The sequence below is a fragment of the Antechinus flavipes genome, chromosome 3 (assembly GCF_016432865.1).
Source record: "Antechinus flavipes isolate AdamAnt ecotype Samford, QLD, Australia chromosome 3, AdamAnt_v2, whole genome shotgun sequence".
Lineage (NCBI taxonomy): Eukaryota > Metazoa > Chordata > Mammalia > Dasyuromorphia > Dasyuridae > Antechinus > Antechinus flavipes.
In genome coordinates, this window is record NC_067400.1 from 30,026,354 (window position 1) to 30,048,277 (window position 21,924).

Here is a 21,924-nt window from a genome sequence, read left to right on the forward strand (position 1 = left end):
CACTCTACCTCCAAGAGCTAAGGAGCCTCCAGAAAAAGTATTTCTTCTTTATTTATCTATTTTAATCGGCCCTTTCTTTGCTCACAGTGGTAACTCCCACTCCATTCACTTAACTAAGTGCCTACTATGCTAAACTGTGGGAATAAAAAAGAGGCTCTTCCTGGAATATAAATTCTTGAGGGCAGGAATCTTTCATTTTTGTGTTCCTAGTCCTAGCTTTGCTGTCAGTCAAGAAGCATTTTTTTTATTAAAGCTTTTTATTTTTCAAAACATATGCATGGACAATTCTTCAACCTTAGCCCTTAAGTAACCCTGTGTTCCAATTCCCCCCCCCCCCTTTCCTCAGGCCCTCCCCTAGATGGCAAGTCGTCCAATATATGTTTAACATGGTAGAAATATATTTTAAATCTTATACATACAAACACATTTATACAATTATTGTGCTGCACAAGAAAAAAAGAGAAGCAAAGTAAAATGCAAGCAAACAACAAGAGTCAAAATGCTATGTTGTGAATCACACCCAGTCCCCACAGGCCTCTCTCTGGGTGCAGATGGCTCTCTTCATCACCCAACAATTGGAACTGGTTTGAATCATCTCATTGTGGAGGAGAGCCTTGCCCATCAGAATTGATCCTGGTATAGTCTTGTTGGTGCCCGGTATAATGATCTCCTGGTTCTGCTCACTTCACTCAGCATGGATTCCTGTAAGTCTCTCCAGGCCTCTCTGAAATCATCCTGCTGGTCATTTCTTACAGAACAATAATATTCCATAACATTCATACACCACAATTTATTCAGCCATTCTCTGTCAAGAAGCACTTATTAAGCACTTATTTTCTGCACGGCCACAGGGCTTGGTACCTCTTTGGCGCTTAATGAATTCTAATTCTAGACTGACTGGACGGCATTCATCTAGAGTCCATATTTTGAAGACCTTTGTCGGGTTTTATAATTCCTTTGCACGTTTATTTGTTGGGTGTCCGGCTGTAATTCCTCCCCCAAGAAGACTGTAAGCTCTTTGCGGGCACGGACTCTGATTTTTGCTTTCGTCCAGCTCCTGGGAATCCCTGCAGATTGCAGCAGAGAAGAGGCAGCCTCCCCCTTTCTGCAATCCTCCCCGGAGGTCCTCCGGGAGAGTCCCGGGCGGAGGCGCGCCCACTGCTCCGGGGGACAGCCCCGGGGACGCAACGGGCCCGCGAGCGCGCATTTGTGAGGGTGGCGCTACTCCACACTGTACGGTATGTGGGCTGGTCCCAAATCCCCATGTGGTCCCGACATCATTGACATGGCGGAATCCTCCTGCAAAAGCTGCAGCTAGTTATTTTAGCGGCGGCGACGGCGGCGGCGGCTGGAGAAGGAGGTGGAGGAGGTGGAGGAGGTGGAGGAGGAGGAGGAGGTGGTGGTGGTAGTGGTAGTGGTAGTGGTGGTAGTGGTGGTGGTGGAAAAGGAGGAGGAGGAGGAGGTGGAGGAGGAGGAGGAGGAGGAGGAGGAGGAGGAGGAGGAGAAGAAGGAGGAGGAGGAGGAGGAGGAGGAGGAGGAGCAGCAGCGGAGGCAGCGGCGGCGGCGGCGGCGGCGGCAGCAGCAGAGGCGGCTGAAGGGATTCCTCAGGCTGCCTGGCTGGAAGGCAGGGCAGGCAGGCCGGCAGGCAAGCAGAGGGCGACCCCGCGTCTCACCCGCCCCTCGGCACCCACCCTGTTTCAGCCCTCGAGAAGGTAAGGAGCGGCCGCCGCAGCGGCCGGGGAGGGCTGACGAGCGGGCGGGAGCCAAATAGCAGCCCCAGAGCCCGGGCTGGCGGCGGAATGCTGGCCGAGCCATTTGGAGGAGCGGGACAGCCCCGGAAAGCCCCGGAGCCGAGCCCAACCCTGCTAACGGGTTCCGGGGAACCCCTGGGATTTCGGGGGGTGGCCGCCTTTCCGAGCAGGAAAACTTCAGGCTTAAGTAGCTAAGCTGCGCTGGCGGCGGAGAGGGGCTGGGGTGCCCCGATCGTCCCGCCCTCCCCCTTTCCCACCCCACCCCCACTTTCCGGGCTTGGAGAAGGTGATGGGGGGGGATGCACCTAAGAAGGGGAGCAGGCGATGGGGAAGAACGCGTACCGAAGTATGGAAAGTGGGGGGGGGGGAAGGAAAGCATTTAGTGCGAAGATTCCCTCCCCCTTCCCCCAACCAGTGCTTTGCCAAAAAACATTTTTTCCAAGAAGAAGAAAAACCGGCCAATTTTAATTTCTTCAACGTTGTGCCTCCTCCCTGTTCCAGCCCCTTGGCATCCCTGTCCCCCCAGTCTCCGAGGTGGTGCAAAAGTCGGCCTCCCGCCCCCAGTCCCGAGGGCAGGATCGCTGCCTGAAGGGGAGGGAAGAGGAGGAGAGGGGGTGTAGGAGGGGGTGTGGAGGGAAGGAGGCAGCAGCGGAATCTTCGACGTGTCACTTTCCTTATGGTGTGAGGGTTCAGCCCCGACCCATGAGAGAGCGCAAAGTGCTGCCGAAGTTTGGACGACTTTTGTGTGTGCGCCGGGGGGCGGGAGGGGCCCCCGGCGGGGCGGGCTCGGGAGGTGAGGATGCCGCTTTATTTTCTCCCCCTTTTTCCCTTCCCTCGCTTTCTCCCTTTTGTTGGGCTTCGGGAGTAGGGGAGGGCTTTGGGTGCCGGGGCCCCGGGGGTCCTGCGGCCGTGGGAATGGCCGAAGGACCTGGGCGCTACAAAGTAGCCGTTTGCGGGCCGGGAGGCTACAAAGTAGCAGTTTTTCGAACCTTCGCCGCCCGCCGAGCCCAGGAATCCCGAGCAACTCCTGGGGCGCTCCGGGGCTCGGGGTTCCTGGTCAGGCCCCTGACATTTCCCTATTCTCTTCCCCCGCCCCTTCTCGGGAGCCCCCCCTGCCCTCCTCCTCCCCTCCCCCTCCAGCCAAATCCTTTCCTCCATATCTTCACTTCCCCAGTTCCTGGGCTTCCTCCCTGCGTCCCTTCGCTGCCTTTGGAAAGCTGACGGCGGAGTGGAAGGTTGTTCCCAACTTAGAGACTTGGGGGGGGGGGGAAGTTGGGGAGAGAGACCGTCAAAACACCCCCCTTCCTCTCTCCAGTTCCCCTCCGTTTCACATTCGTTTACTCTGTTGGGGGAGCCCGTTCTGGTTGGGGAGGGAGGAGGAAGAGGACTAGGAAGAAGAGACCGAGAATCTGTGCCCTGAGGCAGGAGAGCCTGGGAGGGAGGAGAGAGGGAGGGGCGCGGAGGCACCTAGAGGCCGGGAGAGCTGGAGGCTAAGGTTTAAGTCCGGGTGCCTGGGTGGGGGCTGCACGAACCTACTTGGCTGTTCTGGAGTTGGGGGAGAGGTGCTGGAGGAAGTGGGATCGGGGATCGGAGGATGGGAAGGGTGAGGCGAGGGTCTGTCTCTGGTGGAAAAAAAATGGGTGGGGGGAAATTAGGAAGCTTTTTGCTGCTCCCGAAGAGGCCCGAGCTCTCCGCGTAAACTTTTCCAAAATGTCTGGATGCAGCGGGGGAGGAGGGGACTTTGGGAGAAGACTCGGGACCCAGCTAGGGCAACTTTTTCTCCCATATGTTTGCGCCTTTCCGAGGAGGAGAGCCCTGGTTCGCAGGGGGAAATCGCCGAGTTGGAAGTTACTGAGCTGGGCTGGACCGAGAGAGTGGAGTTGGGGGGAGGGGGAAATGGGGATTTTTCTTTTGAGTGAGACTTTCTCCTAAGCCCCAGCTCTGCCATCCCAGACGAAAGAAAGAAATGGCATTTTACCAAAACATATTACTGTTTGCCGACTCTTTTAAAAGTTCAGCCCCCTCCCCCTTTTCTCCGTCTCAGTGTTTTTCTTTAAATCACATTTGGATTGGGGCCGAGGTTGCCTGACTGACACTTGGTGGGGGCTCCTTCTAGAACTATTTAACTCCATCCGTGTTCATTTATCTTTTCTCCCTTCCCGCTCTCCTCTCCCCCCCCCCCCCCCGCCCCTTTTCTCCCGGGCTGATTCAGACTTTGCAACTCTCCCGATCTTTCTGTTGGGTGGGCACCTCCTGATTACTTGTCTGTTTATTTTTTAATGTGCAGCTAATTTGGTTTGAATTTCCTCCAGTTACCAGCCCCCTGTGGAGGGAAAGTCTGTGTGAGAGAGAAAAATAATCCTCTGACTTTTGGGCCGGGGAGGGGAGGCGGTGGCTTGAGTGAGGCACTTGAGAAGTCCTAGCCTCGAGATGGAATAGAAATCTGTTTAATTTGCAAGGGGCTGTGTTTTGGGGGAAGTATCCTCCTGTCAGCTCTTTTCGGGAGAAACTGGGAGAAGGAAACAGTCGATTTACTTAATGACCCATTGAGGGGGGAACATCCAGTCCATTGTGGACTCTCCAAGAAGACCACTTTGCCCATTCATAACTAATACAAATTCAACCGAGAAAAATCCCATTTAGCAGCATAGAAATTTAGGGCTGGAAGTGATTTTAGGGGGCACTTAGCCCAATTCCCTCCTTCACGACTGGGAAACTGAGTTAGGAGTCAAAGGATTGAGGATTGGCTCAAAGTTACTGGCATTTCAGGGACTGCAAGCCAGGATTGGCCACCGATTACATCACCAGCTGGCCTTAGATTCAGTTTTCAAACTGTTACTTTGATTCTGGGGATTGATTCTCGAGCTAGTTGCTCCATCCAAGTTCTTCAGGTTGGTAAGACAAGGATAAACAAATCTGTGGAATAGCTACAAATTGTTTGGGGGGGAAGGGAAGAAAAATATTCAGAATATTTGTTTTATTTTAAGAAAACAATAAAAATAGCTATGTGACCTTAAGTAGGTCACTTGATCTCTGCCTCAGTTTCCTCACCTGAAATATGAAGATAATCAGCGTTTATTTCTGTGGGTTGTTGTGAGCAGGGAGTGGAATATTTGTAAAGCACTTAGCACAGTGTTTGGTACATAGTAGGTACTTGATAAATAAATGACCATTTCCTTCCTTGAATTGGCATAGATTTGCCTCCCAATGACTTCACATACATTGTCTTTGGAAAGGAAAATAATCCAATTGTTTTGAGGTTGCTGTAAAATTGCTCAGAAATGGATTAGATTAATAATCATTTCTTTACATTTGAGGCATATAGTCCACCTTAATCTCCTAAAGGGTTGGTTTAAAAAGGTTGAATTGTGAAGGATAATTTAGTGAAGTCATCCAAGAAGCTTTCTTGGTAGGAAGATCTGATAAATCAGTCTTATTTTGACTAATGATTTTGATTGAAATCCCAGGGGATTGATTTAGATCCAGTCTGGGAAGGATTGAGGAGGGATTGATAAAGATTATCAGACAGTATTGGAAGTATTGGGATGGGAATCTGAGACTAAGTCCTCCCAAGGATGAGGTGAAGAGAGTGCTCTATTGGAGGCAAGATGACCCTTGCCTTTTTTATCAGTGACTCTGGACAAGACATAAACTACTAGCTTTAATTTCTGTGTCAGTTGAAGAGGCTTCTTCCACCTTTAAATGTATAATCCCCTGATCTATATTTGAATCTTCGGTGTGTTCTTAGGCAAGTCAGTCAACATATAAAGGCCTCAATTTTCTCACCTATAAAATGGACAGAGGGGAAGAGTTAGACTAGCCCAGCTAATCCAGTTGGGTAACTTGGGGCCATGAAGAAATTTCAGGGGCTTTTTGAACTTTGGACAGGAAAATAATCATATCTTTATTTTCCCTGTTCTCTTTGATTTTAAATTACACTTAATTATATTTCTTTTATTATCAGCAGATGGCCAGAGGTGTCTGAAAGACTGACTAGAGGTTTTCTTTGGCATCCTTTCAGCTATAAACCTATGCTTCTAAATAATAAAAATCTAAGGGATTCTAAATAAAGAATACCTAGGATATTTTTCCTAGCTGACTTCCCATTCGGCTCAATCCTTACCTTGTCTCTGGTATTGTTGCCCAGATTATTCAATTATTGAATTGATTATTGAATTATTGACTGATTATTGAATGTAGCAGACACATATCAGGGGGCCATGCTGTGATGATCTGGGCCCGATGTTATCCAGGAATGATTATCAGACAGTCTGATTGAGTTATGTTCAAAATGGTTGCATCTTATTATGGAATTTTGCTACTTTGATAATTGATAATCCCGCCTGTGATAAATAACACCAGGTTCTTGAACTGTTTTGAGTACAGAGGGTTATGATGGTATTATTGGATTAAAGTAAAATCATAGGATTAGCAGACTATTACTTAGCAAATTATTTATTTGGTAAGATCATAGCCTTAATCATTTATTCAGTAGCCACACGTACATGCAGATATGATCTCATAGGATTATTCATTTTTTTTTTTAATGAACATTTTCTTTCCCACTAGTTGAATTTAAACTCGGAGGATAAAGACTTAATAAATACTTGTTGAATTGAATCACACTAAATTTGTTGCATGTTGGGGTGCTTTGCAGTGGATTTTTCCTGTAGTTTTTTTTTTCTCCCCTAAGGGCTGATTTTGGAATTGGGTCCTTGAGTCTGTGGCCACAAAATTAAAAGTATAAAGAGGATCATAGCTGATGTGTTCCAAGTGTAGTTATTGGCAGTTAGTAGAGTCTTCTAAACTATACTTGGACAGAGGCTGTCTGCCTTTTATTTTCCCCGTTTAATTAGTAAGTGAAGCAACACTCATGCTGGAAGGTTATAGTTATAGAATTTCATTACCCCCACCCCAACGGGCCACATTGACTTATGTCACATTTTGGACCATCCATAATTCATTCCACTTGAGCACTGTTGGTGGTTTTTTTTTTATTTTTATTTTTTTTAACTTCTTTCAATGTAGCCTAAAGCTGGCTAGGAGATTGGATCACTTCTCATTTTTTGAAAGGAGTGAATTCATCTGGTTTGATTTGGGGTCATTTTTAAGACTGAGGTTGAAAAACTGGTGGTCTATGATGTCGTTGCACGTGTTTCAGTATGGAATGAGAGATTCTTGATGTTTTCATGATCATTTGTTTTAATAAATCTAGTTGGTTTATAATTGTCGGGAAGAACTCGAGTGCTCGTGTGATTTGTACATTGTGTGTTGTGTGGTCTTTGCAGTGTAAAATCTAGCCAGTTTTTTGCCCTTTTTGTTTCAGCATAATTGAATCTTCAGGTGATTTCCCCACCTCCCCTCCAGTCTGTGATATTTTCTTATCATAAAAGTAATCTTCAAATAAATATTAACTCTTGGGAGTTTCAGTAAAGGTTTTTAAATGCTTTTGTCTGTTTGGGTGTGTGGAAAGTTGAGACTTGAAGGTGACAGAGAGTGTTAAAAAAAAAAAAAAAACTTTCATTTCACTTAAACATGTTCACCAGAATTGTTCTAATGGATATAACCTTATGTGATGAGAGAAACAAAGAGAGGCAGACAGAGACAGACATTTATAGAGAGACAGAAAGACAGAGACAGAGAGATAAACTCACACAGAGAGAGACAGAGACACAGAGAAACAGACAGATGGACAGACACTTCAAGAAAAAGTTGAAAGTTGAATGTTGTTAGTTGGAGCTTCTAGTCTGTCTTTCCCCTATGGGCTAGGATTATCCTTCCCTTTCTCTGCTCACCCTCCCCCGGCCCCCAATTGACAGGTTAGGGAAGGAGGGGAGAAGCTGGAGGGGCTGCTGTTAGTATATTGTAAAGATGTAACTGTCGAAACAACACGAATTCCTCTTTAACAGGCAGATCAGGAGGGGAGCTGTTTATGGCACAGGTTTAATGTCACTGTGTGATCCCTCCCTGGAGATAGAAGGTATGTGGGAAGGGGGAAGTTTTTCAAACCACCAACTGGAAATCAGAGAAAAAGAGATGCACAATGGTGACCTGCCCCCTACAGGCCAGAATGGTCCTAAATTGGAAAAGGGCTAAATCTTCCAATCCTCCTCTTCTCCCTTTTCTCTTCCCCCCTGCCCCCACTTCCAGTGGAGATAGGCTGGTTAACATTTTATAAATCAGCTCTTAAGCTTGGGCCCCATATATAGAGCAAATTACAAAAGTTGGCCCTGGGGAGTTCTGAGAAAGAGTGTATTGACGGGACAGATTACCTGCTTTCTCCAGTATGGAATTCACTTCCCTAACTCTTGGAAGGTAGATTTCAGGGAATCCCTTACCTTGCAAGGTGAGGAGAAAATTACATTTTTATAATTGTCCTTTCTAATCATTTGTGTTTTATTTTACACTTCTTAAGAATATTTTTCTGAGGTGTCTGTAAGCTTTCGCTTCATGCTAGAAAGGGTCAGAACCTTTCCAAAAAAGATTAAGGATCCTCTATAGTGGATTAAGGGGGAGAAGCTTTTCATCATTGCTTTAGGCAGCTCAGACATCCCTGTCTCTGATTAAATGATCCCGAATAGGGAGATTTTTTTTTTTTAATTTCCATGTCAGTACTAATGCAAAATAACCTTGCAGTGTTAATTTCATGGCCCCTATATTTTGTAAATGGGACAGGTCTGTTCAATTCTGTGATCCCCATCACAGAAGTGACTTGGAGGAGCCCCCAGAAGGAAGGAGGGAGGCTTTCCTCCATTGCTCCCTTCCACCTACCTCCTTCCTTCTTTATGGTCCCCTGTCTGTAGAAAGTAAGCTACTTGTCAATTTAGTTTTCATGTCTCAAGGGTGGTATGCAGCAGCTGTTTAATAAATGCTTGTTGAGTTGAACTAAATGGAAAATGGACAGTGGCTATCATATTTAACCTGGCAAAGAGATGACTTGGGGGAAAGAAGCTGTCTTCAAATATTTGAAAGGACAGTTGGATTACACTTGTTTCTCCATGTGACCCCAAAGGACACATCTAGGGGAAAGTTAGAAAAGGAAAGATTCACTTTTGATGTAATTGGGGGGAAAACAACTTCCTAATAGGATTATAGTGGACTCCCTCTCTCTTCCCCTTCAATTGGGAGTGATTGCTCCCTCCCACTAGGGCTGACTGCTCTCTGACTTGGTTAGAGAATTTTGTTATTTTTCATCTTTTAAGACACATGACAACTCTTGTACATTTGCTCACTATGTGTACAAAGCTACATATACATATCAGTCATTTAATTAAGTGCCTTCTCAGGTACTGGAGATTCAAAAGCAAACAAAAAAACAGAAATCAGTTACTTTTCTTCCACAAATTTACATTCTGTGGGGGAAGGTGGGAACATATATACCCACCCACCCTTATATGTATGTATATACATCTTTGTGTATAGAATGTATGTATATAAGACACATGCATACATACATATATATTTATATGATCCTAAAGGAAATATTAACTAAGGGAACCCACAACTTTCTAGGGCCTTAAAAGCCTCTATTTACTGAAAAATAATATAAATAGCTCAGCTCTGCTTATCTCAGGTTTATGGGAATATACTCAGATTGGTGCTTTGTATGTGTTAATTATAGACTATTGTTATCTGTTCACTAAAGTGGGACTTATATTCTGTGCACTTTCCAAGTAGTTTGTTATTGTATTTACTCAACAGTAATTAAAATGAATTCTGTAAAGAATAAGTCTATGATTTTCACTCCTTCAATTTTATCTTTGCCAATTTTTCCACATTAATGAGATTTTCCTGTGGAGTGAATAAGGGTCAAAATTCAGTTTGAGGATTGTAAGAAATTTGTCCAGGTCTATTTCATAGGCCACTAAATAAAAGGCCTATTATTTTAGAAACTCAATTTCATCTGCCTTTTTTTTTGTGTGAGATAACCAGGTTGAATGGCTTATCAAATTATAACTCACATCCTCTTGTGACTCCAAGAGTCACTCCAGAATCAGTGTTCGATCCATTGTGCCATGTAGCTGCCTCTTACCTGCTCTTTCAAAAAAACAACAAAAACAACAAAAAAAAAAACCCTTCCCCTTTCTACTTTATGAATTAGGTAGAGTGTTATTGTTAATTTTTTCACTGTGATAAATCCTATGAATTGTTTTTATTTTGGAAAAGTGGATATCTCTAGGGATAGAAGTTTTATCTAAAATTATATAGTGAGTCACCTGGAGATGAAGGAGACTGAATATGTCATTCATCATTCCCCAATCAGTAAATGGCTGGTTTAATTGATTAGGGCTCATGCCCATCTGGTACATAAATATAGGGAATGAGGTCCTGGACCTTGCTAGCTCATTAGGTAGGAAAAGCTTTCTACCTCCAACTTAGTCTTAAGGAATTATAGGGCAGGGAAAGGTTGATGTTTTTGGAGGATTTGAACTCATTTCTTTCAAGGCTAGCGCTTACAAGCACATACTCATGCTCTCTCTTCCTCTCTCACACACAGTCACACTCTCTCTCCATTCTATAATCTATAATTTAGCTCAATGTCATATTTTAATATATAGCAGATCCTAAGTATTTTATAGAAGTCCATAGATCGAGGCTAGAAATCTTGAAAAATTAAACTAAGACTCAAAAGTGCAAAGACCTTGCTTCCATCTTCAGGGGATGAGTCAAACAACCAGGACTCTTGATGGTACTTTTAGTGGTCCTCTCTCCATGGTATGGAACTGTAAGCAGTCTTGTTACATGACTGCCATCGTCTCTGCTAAAGCAGTAGAACAGATTTAGATGCTTCTTTAGGGATCTGGGCAAACCTCCTCTTTCCATTCCCCACCCCCCATTAGGGCCTCATCTCCTGGCTCCCTCCTCAGTATCTAGGATCAATCTGTAATTTGGGACTTCTTTTACATTTTACCATAGTGGCAGTGTGTTGGATCTGGTTTTGAACCGGAGTTCAGACCTACTGCCTCTTGTGATCTCGGGCACAATGTTGATTAAATCCCTTTGGATGTCAGTAAAATGGAGATGAGATGTCACTCCAACAGGAGAGAACGCTTACATACTTATGGGAAGGCAAGTGTGACATTGTTGGTTATTCTCAAAATGTGGTCCTTGGACCCTGGAGTCTCTTGAGAGCCTCTGGCGGGTGGGGGGAGTCACTGAGGTCAAAGCTGTTTTCATAAAAATACTCAGAAATATTTACCTACTGAAACACTCCTCCCTTTTCCAATTATACATCTATATGAGGCCAGGTTTTCTTCATGCACTTCAACCAAAACAACATATTGCTTCAGATTGAAGGCAGCAGATGATATGAGAATCCAGCTGTCTTGTGTTAGCCACACATTAAAGAGATTTGCAGAAATCTGTAAAACAGTACCGTTCTTCTCATTAATTTCTCTTGCTTGGGAAAATATGGTTGTTTCGCATAAAAATATCATCCACGTTAGCATGTAACAAGTTTATTGTTATTTTTAAGTGAGTTAATGACTATTTAAAAATCTCCCGGTATTGATTTCTAATATGGTGAATTTGGGGGAGGGAAGTGATAGAGTCATCTCCAGGCTGGGCTTAGAGTCAGGAAAACCTGAGTTTAAATCTACTTCCCAGTTGTATGACATTGGATAAGTCCCTTAACCCCATTAGCCTCAGTTTCCTCATCTGTAAATTGAGTCAGAGAAGGAAATGGCAAACCACTCCAGGGTCTACCAAGAAAACCTCAAATGGAATCGCATGGAGTCGGGCGCTCAACAACAGCAAAAACCAAAAATGACAAAACATCAGTAGAGAAAGCTCACACAAACCAAAATTCTTGGGGACCTTTTTAAGAATGTAAAGAGGTTCTGGGATCCAAAACCTTGAGAATCACTGGTATAGTTGATAGAAAACTAGCCTCTGATTCAGGAAAATCTGGCCCCTGACATATCCTAGTTATGTGATCTTTGCCTCTCTTTGCCCCCATTCGAAGATGCAGAACAGGTGCCTATCTGCATTGGTAGAGATTTTCCTCTCTGGGAGTTTCCTAAATCACAGAAATCAAGTCATATCCAAAAAAATCAATTTTCTTTTTTCTGAGTGTTCCCTCTCCCCCCCCCCCAAAGAAACAAGCATGAAGTTTAGTTTAAAATAAAATAGAAATACTTTAAGTACAAATAACATTTGATAACCGTTTCGATTTTGATCACTTTCAGGTTTACATGAGGTTTCCTTTCATAATCACCTGATGAGGTTTGTCACCTGATTAACTCGGAGGTTCCCCTTCCCTCCTTTTACAGATAAAGAATCTGAAACCTAGAAATGTTAAGGGCCACGTCTGAGATCACTTATCTCATTCTGTAACCGAGAAACTGAAGAGATGACTTCCCTAGGCTCTTTCCATACTTAATAATTATCCGAGCCAGTCCTCGAACTCCAGGCTGCTGATTTCAGATCCTGATATTTGTTTTGGATATATTGATTTGCCTGTTGCCTCTCCCATTAGATGGTGAATGCTGAAACAATTGTATCCCCAATGCTTAGCACAGTGCCCGACACATAGTAGGTGCTTCATAAATATTGAGTGATTAAAATCAGCATCTTCAAGAATGATCCTCCTTTGGATCATGGAGGCTTCTCTCTTCCACTCATCTTGCCCCCCCCTTTTTTTTTTTTTAAATTAGAGCTCAGGTTGCTGCTTTTGAGACCAGTGAGGGAGATGGGAGCAGAGCCAGAGAGATTAGCCCTGCCTCTTTCCATTCCAAGAACCCGCTTTTGGGCGAGGTGATTCTGGGATTCACAGCGGGCTCTGGGACTTCTCCGACTGTCCAGGCAGAACCTGGGCAGCTGGCAGCCCTAAATGCCTCCTTTGTTAGAAAGTCTCTTGGCTTTCTCCCTCTGTCTTGAGAGGGAGGGTTCATTGGAGGTGAGCTAAGGACAAAAGTGGGAGTTGACTCCTTCGCCCCATAGCTTATGGGATGGGAGTGCAGGCTGAGTGGGTACACCCCCTCCTTCCCCCCAAGGTCCTACCATTTCAACAATGTTCTTGCTTCTTAATATTTCTCCTTGTACAGCAGGGACCTATGAATGTCTCCACTTGGAAAGAGGGAATCTCCTCAGTTCCCTCTCCATGGAAGTATTCATAGAGTAATGACTTCTCATCTCAAGCTGGCCTGAGAATAAGACTGTAAACTGGAAAAAATGTGTGTGTGTGTGTTTATAAATGCTTTTGGACCCACCAATTGCCTCTTTTCTTCTTGAATTCTGGAGGGCATACAGGCCTTATGTGGGAGCTTAGGAGCTTTTGCACATCTAGGCCCATAAGTGTGGTTAAGTAGTCAATCCCTTGCCTCAAATTACCTTCTGATGGAGCTGATTTTTAAAAAGCCCTTTAATTTTTTTTTTTTAATTTATTGTGTTTATGCCCTGAGGCTTCTTAGAAAAGAACCATTTTAAACATTTTTTTTTTTTAAATAATACCTTGAGACAGGGATGGTGATTAAAATAAAAAGATTAAAATATTTTTTTACTTATTATTGATATTAATTATATTTGTATTTTATTTAATAAATGATATACTACTTGCTTTTATTATTAATTTTTATTTCATATAAAAATAATTAAAATTCTTGTTTTGATTTTTGTTTTTGTTTATATTTAACTTAAAAATTAATGAATATAATTATTTATCTTCCTCTCTATCACCAAGGGAAAATAGAATTAAGAATAATAATAATGCATATTAAGATTTCTTATGAACTTTCCCTCCATTGAACATCATTAGATATTATAACAAGTCTGTGAAATAGTATGTATTGTGGTGTAACCTTAGTTTTTAGAGGATACTGAGTTTCATTTAAGTGACTTTTCCATGATGATGCTAGAGGCAGAATTGGAATTCATATTCCTTTGAGTCCAGGCCCACTATATTTTCCACTTCCATAGGACATTCCCAGTATAAGAATTGCCCAAGTTTTCTAGAGAATTTTTGAGAAGATTAGTATAATATTCATATTTTACAATTCATAAAGAAAACAGTAAATTATTTTCTAGATTTCAAAAATTGAAAGGGAGAAGATAGGAAAACAATCAGTATAGAGTCTCTATTTTTTTCTTATTCTTATTAGCTCAGTAAAGTTCTTAAATTTCAGGGTTACTTTAAAAAGACCTTTTTATTATTTTAAAAATTATTATAATTTAATTTTTACAGTTTTTTTTCCAATTAACACTACTTTTTTTTTCTCTCACATCTTCTCCAACCCTCCAATTGAGAAAATTTTTTAAAAAAGCAAAATAATTATAGCACATATACCTAATCAAAACAAATTCCCACATCGGTCATATCCAAAAAAGCTTGTCTCATTTTGCTTCTTGAGTCCATTGCTTCTGTCTAGAGGTAACAGGCTTCATCCCAAGGTTTTAGAAATCTTGATAGGTTATTGTGCTAAGAGTCTTTAAATTGTTTCATATTTGTCTTTACATGTTATTTCCCTCTGGATTCTGCATACTCCAGTCTTCATATTATACAAATCTTTTTCAGTTTCTCAACACTAATGAATGGTACACTAATATTTCATTACATTGCTATACCATAATTTATTCAGCCAATCTCTAGTTGATGGATTCTCCCTTTGGTTTCCAGGTCTTTGCCATTACAAAGAACCATTATATATTTCGGGGTGTGTGTGTGTGTGTGTGTGTGTGTGTGAGATACATATTTTTCCTCTTTCTTTATTATTTTTTTGGGGATATAAAAAAGTCTAGTAGTGTTATTGCTGGATCAAAGAATAAGCAGTTTGGTGACATTTGAAACCATCTCACTTTGAGATCTAACTCTGTTGTAAAGTTGTCAGTGATGAAAAGATATAATGATACATTTTTCTATGTTTAATTGATACTTTAAAAAAATATTACTGTTACTACCACTCCCACAGCAGAATTCTCTCTTATTATTATTGTTGTTTAATAAGGGAGGTATGTATGTCTTATTCCACACTCATAGCCTCCCACCTTTTTTTCCTAGAGAAAAGTTTTAATATATTATTGACATCTTCATTCAAGGTAAGTCCTTGAATTCCTTAAATTTCTAATAATCCTTTACATTATCATGATAATTTTGTTTATTCTTTGGGATCTGCTTAATGTGAATTATTTTAAATAAGCCTTTCCAAATTTCTGTGGAGTTGTTGATAGTAACCATTTCTTCTCCAAACTTCAAATCCTTTTTTAGTTTGTCTTTTGGGGCAAAGGCCCCTGATCAGTTTGTTTTTAAAAATAAGATTTATTGATTGCTCTTATTTTTACATCTGTTATTTCTTGATCTATGACCCTTTCTCCCCTTGAAGCATAGAGCCCTCCTTTGTAATAGAGAAAAGCAGTTAAAATAGAAACAATCCATACTGGGGCTGTGTCAGACAATGTATGATGCTTTTTCCTTTAATCTCTCTCTGTCTTGGAGGGATGTCTATTTCATTAGGACCAACGATGATTATTACCAATAAATCATTAAGCAATTAGAAGGGACTTCCTTTGGTTCTACTATCATGATCAATCTATTAATCATTAAGCAATTATTAGGCACTTCCTTTAGTCTTACTTTTATTAGCAATCGATCATTAAGCAATTATTAAGCACTTCCTTTAGTCCTACTTTTATTAGCAATCAATCATTAAATAATTATAAGGCATTTCCTTTGGTCCCATTATTATAAATCAATTAATCATTAAGCAATTATTAGGCACTTCCTTTAGTCTTTTATTAGCAATCAATCATTAAGCAATTATTAGGCACTTTCTATGGTCCAACTGTAGTTCCAGAATACTTTCTGGAGTTCCGTCAATAATAATGGATTAAGTACTTACCATGTGCCAGGCTCTGGCCAAAAAATGGTCAAAATGTTCTTTAATGGGGGGCACGATATACAGACACTATGGGCCTACAAAATATTTTTGTTGTTTGATCATTTCAGTTATGTCTCACTTTTCATAACCCCATTTTGGATTTTCTTAGCAGAGATACTGTAGTGGTTTATCATTTTCTGCTCATTTTACAGAAGAGGAAACTGAAGCAAACAGGGTTAAGTGACTTGGCCAGGGCCACACAGCTAGTAAGTATCTGAGGCCAGATTTGAACTGATGAAGATGAGTCTTCCTGATTTTAGATCCACTTGGTACTCTACCTGGTAAACAAGATAGATTGAAGACTTTAAGACACTGACCTTAAGAAAGACAGAAGAAGGGATGGTCTATGGACTTTGAGGGAATCCAGGAAGGAGGATGGGCGAGCATTGTTTTTGCTCCATGTTTGTCCAAGTCCTCTCTGATGTCAATTTCCTGAAAGGTAAAAAAACATGTGTTTAATGTGATTAAGAGCAACAGTTGCATTTGACCATTTTTCTTTTGCAACTTCATTATCTTTTAATCCCTTAATTACTGGGGAATAATCTGTGGTCCCTTATTTGTATCAGTTCACTTCCAGTATATCTGAGCTATCAGACTTTTATTTTTTTTAATTAGTTGCAAAATACTTTCCTCACATGATGGTTTCTCTCATTTTTATTTTCACTGATGAAAGAAAACCAGAAGCTTTCTAATTGGTCTCCTTGCTAGGAGTCACAAGCCACTAAAAGTGAAAGTCCCACTGTGTGGGAGAGGGCTGGTCATGTCACACTCCTGCCCTCATAAACACCAGTGGCTGCCATTTCTCTCCAGGATCAGATCTCCAGGGTGTTCTCTGCTGGTCGGCCCCTTCCTGTCTCCTCCATTCTCCAAGGCCCACCCAAATTGATCTCTTCATCCTTCTTCTGCTCTCTTGTCTTTGTGCTGGCTGCTTCTCATTCCTGCTATGTTTCCCCACCCGGCTTTGGATTTTGAGAAGTGCTGGCTTCCTTCAAGGCTCAGCCCCAAGGTCACCTCCTCCAGGCAGTCTTTCCTGTTGTTCTCCAATGCTGGCATCATCCCCTCTAAGCCCAATCAGTACCTCTTATGTTATTGTTATCTGTCACATCTGACTCTTCTTGACCCCTTTTTCTTGGCAGAGGTACTCGATTGTTTACCATTTCCTTCTTCACCTTTACAGATGAGTAAACTGAGTCAGAGTGAAGCAGTTTGCTCACAATCAAGGGCTTAAATTTTATGGATTGATTAATAATCACAATTGTCTCTCTTTTTAAATGACTTTTATTTCTGTTTTTTTTTTGTTAGTTTTTTTTTAATGCAGAATTCTCCTTCCCAAATGACTCCTGACTTAACCCAAATTTCGCTTTAAGAGTCTGTTTTAAACACAAATCTGCAGTTGGCTATTTAACTCTGTTGGGTTTCTAGTTAAGGAAATAGTGTCACTTCCTATTTCTAATGTTTCACTTTCTGATTGTCTCAAATGAGTCCAGGGCTGTTGGGACTCTATTCCCACACAGTCGGAGAATGCTTGAACCAAAGAGTAGAACTCTAGAAGGTCCAAATCCCTTTCCTTTCCCCATTGTTCCTTAAGCCTTCTTTTAATTTTTTTTTTTTTTTTTGGTGGGGGGAGCCTTCTCTAGGGAAGCTGGGATGGGAGTAAGCATGGGCTGGATCTATCTCTAACAAAGGTGGGTGAGCCTGGCCCTGGACAATTTCAGGGAGGGTGACGGAGTTTTCTAAATGTCATTTCCCACTGAGTCATCATCACTTGAGTTCATTGATGGGGCATTTGCTAACTGGCTGTCAAATGTTCTTCTTTGGCAGATTAATTAGCAATTTAAAAAACCTGACTTAAACAGATCACTAAAATAATTTCCCTCTTTTTAATTGAATGTCTGTTTCAGGGAGGGAATCTTCATAAAGTAGTTTAAAAAAAAAAAAAACTTCTCAAATTAGATCACAGAATGGAAGGGAAGTGCACTGATAGCTTATAGATAGGAAAACCTAAGTCCAGAAAAGTGGACTCGTCCAGTGTCACACAGTAGCAGTTTAATTTAAGAAGCATCTATTAAGCACCTCCATTATATGAGGCCATATGTTTGGCCCTGGGATATAAAAACAAGCCCATATTCTATCGAGAGAATAATCTGTGTAGGAGAATACACAGAATACATTCTGTTGGGGCAGAAACAGCATATATGGGGTTGGGAATTTTTTTGTGAACATGGAAGAAAATGGCTCCTTTTTAATAAGGAACTTCAGCATTCATCTATAAATAACATAAAAGTTAATTTCATTTAAGATACGTCTGATAATCACATGTTTTTCACATTTTGGGGTTCTAGGATGTACCTGAGGCAGTGAATCCAGAGTCTACTCACTTAATTGGAACAAAACGATGTTAAGTCAAGTTTCTATTGAGGGCCTACTATGGGCCAGGTACTGTATGAATCACTGAGAATATAAAGCAAGAGACTTTGGTCAAGTCATCAACTCTGGACAACTGAATAATTTGTTTGTAAGGTGAAAGGCTTAGACTAGATCAGGAACTTGGTGATAGTCCGGTAAAGTCTGTCAGCCTGTCAAGAGCATTTTTTTTTTTTGGGGGGGGGGGAGGGAATGTCCCAGGGTGACACTGTGTCTGAGGCTAGTTTTGAATTCAGGCCATCCTGATTCTGGCTGGTTTTATTCACTGTAGCACTTAGCTGCCCCAAAGCTGTGTTTTTAAATGCATAAAATAAAGCACACGGATTTACACAGGAAACCAATTATATTGAAATACAGTTATCAAAATATTTTTTTAAAAAATGACTTCATCTCAGGGAGGAGGGGAGAGAGAGAAAAAAAATGGAAATCAAAATCTTATAAAAGTAAATGTCAAAAACTAATAAATAAATGAATGAATTCACGGACCCCAGGCTAAGAACCCTTGACTAGGTATTCTCTAAGGTCCCTTTCAGTGTTAGATTCTTAGACCCTTTCATTGAACTGTAGGTGGAGTATGTTGATTGAACTGAGCATAATTCCAGTTCAACCTCAATTAAAATCTGGCCTCTGTCCTTTACTGATGGAACAAGTGATTTAACCACACTGATCTTTACTTTCCTCATTTTAAAAATGAGGAGTCAGACTAAATGTCCCTTAGCTCTGAACATATGACTTCTTAGTATCTTTCTGCAAAACGTTTGTAAAAGAGATAAGAGGATGTTTTTAGATCTGCTTTTGATACTAATAGAATGATCCTGGCTGAATCACAACCTTGCTTCTCTCATCTGTAAAATGGGTACAATGGTGACTACATCACAAGATTGTCTTGAGAGTTAATTCATAAATAATATGTGGAAATTTCTCTGGATGCAGATGGATGATGTTAAGATTGTTTAGCTTTTATTCCATTTTTCCTGTTTGAGATGATCTTAAATCCTCCCATTTCTGGCAGTAGCTACTTACTGAGGATGGCCTCCTAAGCTTCTTTGAGAATTCACCAAGGTCTTGAGGAAGATGAGATGTGGCGCTCTTTAGGAGAAACAGCTGAGATAGTTTAGGATTAGAATTGGGGGATTTAGCCCTGGAAGGAGATTGTGGAGGGTAGAGAGTGGCTTCCCCTGGTTCACAACTTTTAGAATTCATCCAATCAAGGAAATACTCATAAAGTCACCTGGGTGATGAGCTGCCTTGGAAAATGATGGCTGGTGTGTGATAGGTGGTGGGCCAGGGATGGTTAGGGGGGAAATGGGTTGGACCGAATGACCACAGAAATCCCCCTTGACTGAGATTCTTTGATTCTACAGCCTTCCTTTCTCCTGATCAGCCTTAATGCTGAGACTTTCCTTTAAGGTGATCCCCAGTTTATCCTGTAAATATCTTTCCCACATTTACATGTTAATCTTTCATTAGAATGTGAGTCTTGAGGGCAGGATTTTAATTTATTTCATCATCTATTTATTTACTTTTTGGCCTTTCTTTGTGGCCCTCTGGCACAAAATAATCACATAGGCTTGTAGACTTTACTGGAAGTGGATTTTTTCATAAGATTCTAGATTTCAAGTAGAAGTCATTCACTTCAGCCTTGTGTTACGAGATTGAAAGCCAAGGAGGAGGAGGTGGTAAGTGAGTGGTAGCTGTTTATTTAAAGCACATTTGTTTTTATTTTTAATTTTTTTTCATTTTGTTAAATATTTCCCAGTTACATATAAAATTATTTAGCATTAATTTAAAAGAAATTTTGAATTCTAAGTTCTCTTTCTCCTCCTGTCCTTTCCCTACCTCTTGAGAAGCCTGGCAATATTGTTATCATTTATATGTGTGAAGTTAAGATAAAGTTTTGTGTCTTGAATGTTCTGACCCCAAATCTCATGTCTCCTCCCTCCATTGAGCCAGACGGATGCTAGTTCTTCTAGGGATACGTGCTTCCCTGGGACTTAAAAGTGGGCTGGCTCTTTTTCCCACCTTTTGGCATAGATTTAATTTTTTTTTTTTTTTGAATTGTGGAAGGCTTCAGGACAATCTTCAGTCTCTTGGTCACCTGCTTCCATCCTATAGGCATGGAAAAAAAAAATTCTTCCTTCCTGTAAAAGCCATTGATGATAGTACTTTACTTAGAACATTCAATGTCTCAGAAAACAACAATCACTTTAGCTATTCATGTTTATGAAGCATCTACTAGGTGCCAGGTGATTGGTTATCAAGACAAAAACCAGTACCATGCCCATTAAGTTTCCTTGGATCCTTCCTACTGAGTCTGTTAGAAAAAGGAACATATCAGAATGTCAGACTCCTAGATTTCCCCAGAAGGTGTTCCATGAGAAGACCCCAATGTGCCCAATTTTCTTCAAGTCCTAGTCAGGAGGAGAGATTGGGGGTGACTTTCTATAAAAAATACAGTGAGTTTTGAGCCTGTCCATGTTGACCAACTCTAGCTTGGCAGCCATCATAGTCATGGCGGGCTGCCTGGGACCCTCGGGAGCTTTTGGAGTCTGGCCTTCCTGGCTTTGAGGCGGGGGCCCTTCAGGAGAGTCCATTTGGAGGTAATGAAATAGAATCTTTCCAGTTCTTTGCCTGACCAGCCTCTGGTGCTCACCAGATTTCTTAAGCTCTGACTAGCTGTCTGGGTCTTACCTTATTACATAATAACTGACTGTTACATAATGCTAAACCGCTTAGCATCCCTTATCTGCCTCAATCTTCCTGATCTCTAGTCTCCTTATTAATCTCATTTTGAAGATAAGGAAGGAAGGAAGGATGGATAGATAGATAGAGAGGAGGTGGTTTACTGAAAGTCTTCTAGTGGTTCATTGGCCTGGGATACAGAACCAAATTTGGGGGGTGGGGGGAGGGCTGAGAATTGATGATTCTCCTAGGTACCAGACCTTTTCAAAAATATTTATTTTTGGTCCGTTCACTAGAAGTTGATGAAAGAAAATGAAACTTGGGATGGCATTGGTCACCAATAGTGGTTGTTTAGACTGTTCAGAATATGTACGTGAATCAAAATGGCTTCTATGATGTCACATGGGAGATCTGTGCTCCCAGAGATGTCGGTCTTCACAGACTTTCAGATCCAGCAGTGTACCTCAGAAGGGGGGCATTTGGTCTAAATCATGGCAGAGCAAGGCCAAGAAATGGCCATCCATCCTTCATGTTGAGACTTTTGTTGAGGTAGAGACCCATTATCAATCACTCAGTCAGTCAGTAAGCATTTGCAAAGCTTGTATTATGTGCCAGGTACTGTGCTTCCTCAGGAAGCTCATTTCAAGTTTGGACAATTCTAATTGTTCCAGTGTTTTTCCTCCCTTTTATTCCAATTCATCTGTTCTTTCTCATCCTTGGTATTTCTTGTCCATAGGATTCTCCGCAAAGATGAGCTTGATTTGTTCGGAGCTCTTCATCTATATCAGAGCTTCTTAAACTTTATGTGACTTTGGCTATATAGGTATGTAAAAGAGGTATAGGTATACCTATCAAACATTTACTGATAATAAGCCATAATGTTGTGACTCACATTCAGTTCTAAAACACCATGTTGGGCCGTGACCCAGTTTCAAAAGCCAGGATCTACATCTGGGAGCTCATAAAAGTCCCTTTAGCAGTTTGGTGAAGCTGATGACATTGTCTTTTGTTGTCATTGTCATCATCATCATCCAATTGAATAAATTGAAGTTTATTGGATGATTTTAAAATTAAACTTAAAATTAAATTTACATATCATATTCTTAATAAAAAATTATTAAACTCAAATTCTACAAATTAACATTTTATGGTGCTTTAGGATTGACAAAAGTCTTTATGTGTATTCATTCCTATTT

At 41.3% G+C, this 21,924-nt stretch overlaps 1 protein-coding gene across 2 annotated transcripts in view; it reads left to right on the forward strand.

Moving 5' to 3' along the window:
* Positions 1-1,542: 1,542 nt before the first annotated feature.
* Positions 1,543-21,924, forward strand: part of FNDC3B (fibronectin type III domain containing 3B) — a 366,338-nt gene continuing 345,956 nt past the window's right edge. Inside the window, exon 1 of one of the 2 annotated variants that reach the window (XM_051983177.1) lies at positions 1,543-1,712. The gene's annotated coding sequence lies outside the window, so the exon portion shown is untranslated. The other variant, XM_051983178.1, reaches the window with a different exon arrangement.